Consider the following 6,692-nt stretch of genomic DNA (forward strand, 5'->3'; position numbering starts at 1 on the left):
TGATGGGAGCATAAGTATTCCCTGGCATGACTTCATTTTCTCCAGGTTCATAACTCCCTACTGCCACTGCAGAGTATCCCAAGGATTTTTCCTATACTTAAGCCTTCTCAGAGGTGGCAGGGGAAGGGAATATTTCATCTTCTGCTGCCCAAACGGAGCATGTATCAACCAGCACACCTACTACCACAGTTATTAAATAAGCAGCATCTGGTAGCCTTGAAAGTCATGCCTGAATATTAAGCTACAAATCATCATGATTTTCTTAAACTGATGCCAAAGGCTCAGTGAAATACAAAGCTCTTGATGCTAGACATTGTACCAAAACCCAGAATGAAGATGTTCCTGCTTAGGACTTAGGGTTGCCACAATACATTAATGTTGGCCAAGAAGATTCCTTGAAATCTGTTCAACTCCATAGATAGTTTTGGAAATCTTACTCCTCTGCTCCTCAACTTCTTCAGTCTTACAGCCAATGCAGGTCCCTCATTCCCTTGCATAGAATCTGGCTCTTCATAAGACACTCTACTCAAGACACTTCTGCAAAGCCACGACTATTAGGCAGTTCAATCCAACCACCCAGTTTGGTTGGCTGCCCACAGCAGCATGAAGCCTTACACAAAGGCTGCAAGACACTAATGACCTTCCTGCCAACTAAATTGAACTGGATTGATCTTCAAACTCCTGTGGAAAGATTGCTTCCAGAACTTGAGTAATCTAGCATTTAGGAAACTCAAATACTTCCACAGCATTCTGCAGTCATATCTGTAATTTCTCCATTGCTTGCAAGAAAAAATTTGCAGAACAGGCCAGCAGTCAGGCCACAAACAGTTTTTAATTCAGAGAAACAAAGCTGAAACATTGAAAATACGTGCTGAAGTTGTAATCAACACAAACCATTGTGCATGCACCTCTTCCTCATTATATTGTGATTTCCTTCTCCATCCATTTGTATGTCTCTCCTAATGCCTCCCACACTGGGTACTTCCAGAATCCCTCACTTACCAACCTGCACCTTCCTTAACCCCCACCCCAGCTTCTGTCCCTCCCTGCCCCTCCATCCAGAAGTTTACCTCCCCCCTGGAACACAGGACTGCTCCTGTTATATTCCAGAGTGCCCAAGCTCTGGTTTCTCGGTCCCTCTAAGTACACCAGACAGAGGAATTCCCCTTTCAGACTATGTACCTTTTGACTTTTGCTACCATATGAAGGAAAACATTTCTCAATCCACAACATTTCTATATAAAACAGCCCTATGTTAATCTGGGCATATCTTTGCTCACTTGGGACACTGCCTAACCTCTCACTCGGCTGTCATATCACAGACAAGCTTTCAGACTACCTTTCCCCAAAAGACAAAGAGGCAGATTGGGTCAGATTTAGGACATTAGAGAGAGAGAGCCTTTGCTAGCTGTGATTCTGCCCCAATGGTCTTCTCAGTCAAGAGGCCTCCTCAGGTCATGGTGGCCATTTATAACCAGGGTTTTACTTCACTTCAAATTATGCAAATCACTTAAGTTTTGCAATAAAAGCCCAAAAAATCACCAGTGCTTCAGCACAGCTTCCAGTGAAAAGGCACAATGTTGCTGGAACTTGAGAACAGTGAGAAAAGCTCCCTATGTCAGCAGTGCAGAGATGGGGAACAGCATTCCCCCCAGGACAAAGGCCTCCACACCTCTGGCATGCTTTCTCCATGAAAATGTGCTGTAAGCTGCAGTTTCAGAACTGACACACCCCACCCTTTGTGACCCTTCACTGTTTTGCTGGCTACCTCACTGCAGTCTCATACCAGCTGTGTGGGGTGGAAAGTACCTGTGGCCACTGAGAACTGCTGTTCCACACAGACTGCACACCAACACAGACCTTGGCACAAGCTGCTACTCCAGACTGAGGATGGCACCTCCACAGATAATAGCACAGGAAGGCCTCAGGTAGAGCAGTGTGCAGTTTCTGTTTGGGTAATGATCACAGAATCATAGAACCATTTAGGCTGGAAAAGACCCTTAAGAACAAGTTTGATTAGGTGTTTTTTGAAGATACTTGCAGTGTTTCCTGCACGCTTTCCTACCCTTTAAGCAAACAGACTCAATGGCCATAGAGGAAGACCCCTGAAAACTGCTAGCCATGATCTCCCACCCTAACAAAATAACAACATATCAGAGAATTTCACAGTTGCTATACTTGAATAAATACATAACATAAATACAGTTGTACAGTTGATTTACAAAATGTCCAATTAAGCTCCATTGGGATTTCTGTTTTTAAATGACAGCACTTACTTCCTTTGCAAGTAACCCCGCAATTATCAGGCTTCCAGAGCTTGGAAATCACAATTTTTCTGCCAGATTTTTCACTCTCCAAGACAGTTTCTCTTCATATCACCACGAGGACTGTTGCTCATTCCTGGACAATGTTATCTTTTGCAACACTGACCTGTTTTGGGCCTCTGAGTAAGCCTGAATCTTCTATGGGATAAGAAGCTATCCAAATGCCTTCTGAATATGTTGCAAGGCAGACAGGTATTTCTAAAACTGTTGAGAATATTCTTCTATCCTGTACATATTCCCCTAAGCAAATATTTATTTAACTGACTAAAGTATTTGAGATAATCACTATAATTTTATTTAAAGACATAATTTCAATTTCCATTTAAAACCACTTTATTAGTTCACCATTTAAGACATACTCAGCTGAAGTATCATGTCAAATTGCTAGTGTAGATGCAAATGTTTTATTCTAAAAAGTGCCAAGTAACACTGATTCGTAATGCAGATACACCAAATAAAGAGTGGAAGTTAGTAGTTTCAATGTTTTTGACAAGCTTTCTTAGCAACAAAATTTGTTTTGTTCCAAAACCTAAAAATTGGCAAGTATTTAGTCTTAGATACAATGGGATTTGTTTTTATTTTTCACACTTTTTGCATGTATGAAAGAGATTTTTTTACATTGTATTGCAAAACAATAATGTCTCTTCCACAATTATCAATAGCACTGCACAAGAAAGCAACTTTGCCTCTGAGTTTATTCACAGAAGATATACAAACCTAGTAGAAACTCTGCTTCAGTATCTGAGTCTCAGTGGCTCTTCCAACATTTCCTAGGACAGCAACAGCTGGTACTACAGAACTAGAAGTCTCTTATTTTTCAGGAGATATTCCGTATAAAATATGCTGTAATTGCACTTGGTTAAAGGATAGAGAGAAGAGAAAAACAAATGAAGAGCAAGTGAAAGCAACTGATTCCTATGGCCAACCCAAGGAAAAGGCCAATTCATTGGACTATTCACAGATCTGCTCAATGGGAGGAAAGAAAACAGCATCACAGGAACAAGAATTTTCCAAGGGAATTTGAAGTCACAGAAGCCAATGATACAAGGCTCCAAAACTCCAGGAGGAGATGCAGCTGATTATACTAAGAAGGAGTTAATTTAAAATATGACAACAGCAGACAAGTTATTTATCTGAGATCTTTTAACTTCCTCTACAAGGAATAGAAACATGGATTATTACTCTGTCAGGAGATGTGTTAGGTCAAGTTTTTTAGTATTTTACATCTAAAGCTTTAGTTTGGAGGACTGCTCTCTTTGGCATCTTGTAAAGTCATGAATATAATAAAGTTCAGAACTGTATTGAAAAACAATTTCTAAAATCACAACAAGAAAATCTACTATGTGGTTTAAAAAAGAGCTATACACCTCCGCTGCAAGCATGTGCTAAACAGTGAGGTGTTAAATGGGGTCTGCTGACACTGCCAAAGTAGCAGTAAAATAGTTCAAGACTCCTTTAACCTTCATTTCTCTCAAAGAAAATATGAGGCATTTCTTAAGAATTTCAGGGGGCATAAGGCAGGGATTGCAAACAAGGGATTGCAAACAAGGGATTGCAAACAACAAACCTGGCCTTGTAGTAAACTTTCTTAGGAAACACTAGCCTTTTTTCCCAGAAGAGCATCATCATAGTTGAGTCCCTAGTTTTCTAAAGTTCTGTTTTCCAAAGCTAAAGCAAGACCATCCATGAGGATCAGGTGCTCAGATAAACAGTAAATATTCTAAGAACTGATATTTGGTTGAAAAAACAACTTTAACAGAAAGTATTTCATCCACCTCCCCATAACAGCAATGTCATGAAGCACTCAGTTACACTCAAAGTTGTGCAAAGCCAAGGAAAAATTGAACTAATTACACTCAGTGGAAATGGTCAGTGAGAGTCCCAAATCCTGCCGTGCCTAAAGGTGCTGTTCATGGAGTATGAATTAAAACCACAGATTTATTTGCTTTTATAAAGTTGAGGTTTCATACATACCTTTCCCATGTGAGAGAATCAGCTGAACTGGAGTAAACATGCATTCAGTTCCAGGAAGAAGGACTGGACAGTTGAGCCTTGAAAACATGAGAACCTGCAGCACAGTAATGTGAAAAAAGTGCTCTCCTTTCAGTGAATATTTTTTCCTTTAAAAAAGTTCAATAAAAGTGTTGATAACACCACCTACATTCCCAAAAAGCTCATTCAGAACTGTTGGAATAGCTGTCCATAAAACAGAACAAAATCACCCCAAGCAGAAGCAGATGGAACTTAACAGAAATGGTGGCAAGTGCATCTTACACAGCACTTCCAGCACGTTTTGCCTCAGGGTTTATACATTTGCTCACACAAATCCTACCATAAACATTTGAATGGATTGTAAAGATACAAAGTGAACTAGATAATTTCATTTCAATCATGCCAATCTTCCTCTGCTAATTTTGGCTCCTTTCTCTCAAATTTGTCACGTTTAGGTGGTTTTTTAATACCTGTAGAATACAAAGAGGCCTTTTTGGTAAGAAGCATGTTCTTCAAATCCCAATCTCAGTGTTTCAAACTATACAATCCTAAGGGCTTGACCCTAAAAAGGACTCCATGCTATATGCTTCAAGAACTCTACTGCTTCTTAAGGAGTCCCTAAAAGTGTTTTCATTGTTTAAAATACCTTTCTTCAAATGCCAGCTTCTTTACCATGCTTCTGCTCTCTCTACATTCTGGTAGAAAACTGCTCTCTCTACTCCTCTGCCAGCAGTGTGGAACCTGCATCAATTAGCAGTTTCTGCATGTTTCTGCTCTGCCTCATTCTTTACTCCCCTGCCAGCTGCTGCTTATAAAGTAGATACCTGTCCAATGATTAAAACAGTTACTCAAAAATAATTGAGTGCTATTTTTTAATGGGCATTCATTTGAGGGGAAAAAAGCCATTGCATTCTAACATGTTTCATTTGACGCAAGGCAAGAACATTTTAATAAATAATTCATATCAACAGAAGACAAAATTTACTGGCCTAATACTTTTAGAAACACAAATACAATGAGGTAAGATGTATATACGCACACGTATTCAGCTGTATTGTATTTTCAGATTCCCATTATTACAATAGTCCTTATCATCTCGGATACATGCAAGTTCCTGTCTGCACCAGGCTAGAAGACAGATTTCTTGTTAATGCATCTCTCAGTAAATTAGATAAGGAAAAACAGAAGAGAAAATAACATTTACCCCTCACTCTGTAACTTGGTCTGTTATGCAAATACAAGTAACACCAAAAAGTAAAGACTTCAGAAGAATTATTGGCAGGTCTCTTTGTTTTTAATTTACACTGAAAAAATTAGGATTGATGGAGACAGATCTGCAGGGGTCAGTTTATATTTGGATATATATGTCCAGGTAAAACCTGCAAGTTTTCTATATAGCTACAGTTCCCACACACTGTCCAAGAGAGAATGCTGAACTAGAAGTAGCCCACAAATGGTCCTAGCACAAGCAAGGATCCTTGCAATCCACAAAATGCAGAAGCCTTTTAAAGCATTTAAAAATCATAGTGATAAAATGCTTTATTTGTGGAAGTATGGTCCCTGGACACCACTTGAATTCTGATATTGAGCAGTAAGATAAACAGAGTCCACAGGCAAAACAAGCGTGCAGAGAAGAGCATCAGTGAACACGGGCCTGGGAACAGGCTCTGCACACTGAGCATGGTGCTTTGAAATCCTCAAGGTGCTGCTGAGGCATGAAGCACATGCACTCTACTCCCTGCCCCCAAAACAGACTCATTCCTAGTCTTCATTTGGTCAATGACCTCCGTAAGAAGAGTGTTAAGTCCCTATTGAAAATGCAGATTTGCTACAGAAACTCTATAAAAAGTAAATCAATTTTTTAAAAAAAAAATCTCTAAAAAGCAAGTGTTTCTTTCATCTGTTCCTGACTTCCTTATTATTTCAGTGTTGGATGTAGAAGAGTAAATAAATCTCATTTTATATCTGTGACACAATTCCCAGCTGTGGTTTCCTCAAGTCCGTCCAAAGCAGCTTTTTGGCAAGTTAAAATGATTTGGCACAATCACAGTCACAGAAAATATATTTTATTCCTAAAAGGATTATTCAAAGTTTAACGGGCTGTAAGAGCATCACATCCACTGAAACTCTCAGAAACCAGAGAGAACTGATTCTCTACTGCCTGGTATACACCCCTCACACCTTATGAAAATTTCTTCCAATATCCTCTCTTTGGAAACTGCCAGCTTTATTTCAAAAACCAAAGGTACAGCAATAGGTGTTGTGGCAATGTTCATGGCTGGGACACTTGTTCATGGGAACCCTTCTAAAAATCTGGTTTTAAGTCTCATTTAGGCTTAACAGCCATAATTCAGCTCTGAGTTTGGACCCTCCTGT

Source organism: Chamaea fasciata, unplaced genomic scaffold (assembly GCF_029207755.1).
Source record: "Chamaea fasciata isolate MVZ Bird 193981 ecotype frontalis unplaced genomic scaffold, bChaFas1.0.hap1 SCAF_11, whole genome shotgun sequence".
Classification (NCBI taxonomy): Eukaryota; Metazoa; Chordata; class Aves; order Passeriformes; family Sylviidae; genus Chamaea; species Chamaea fasciata.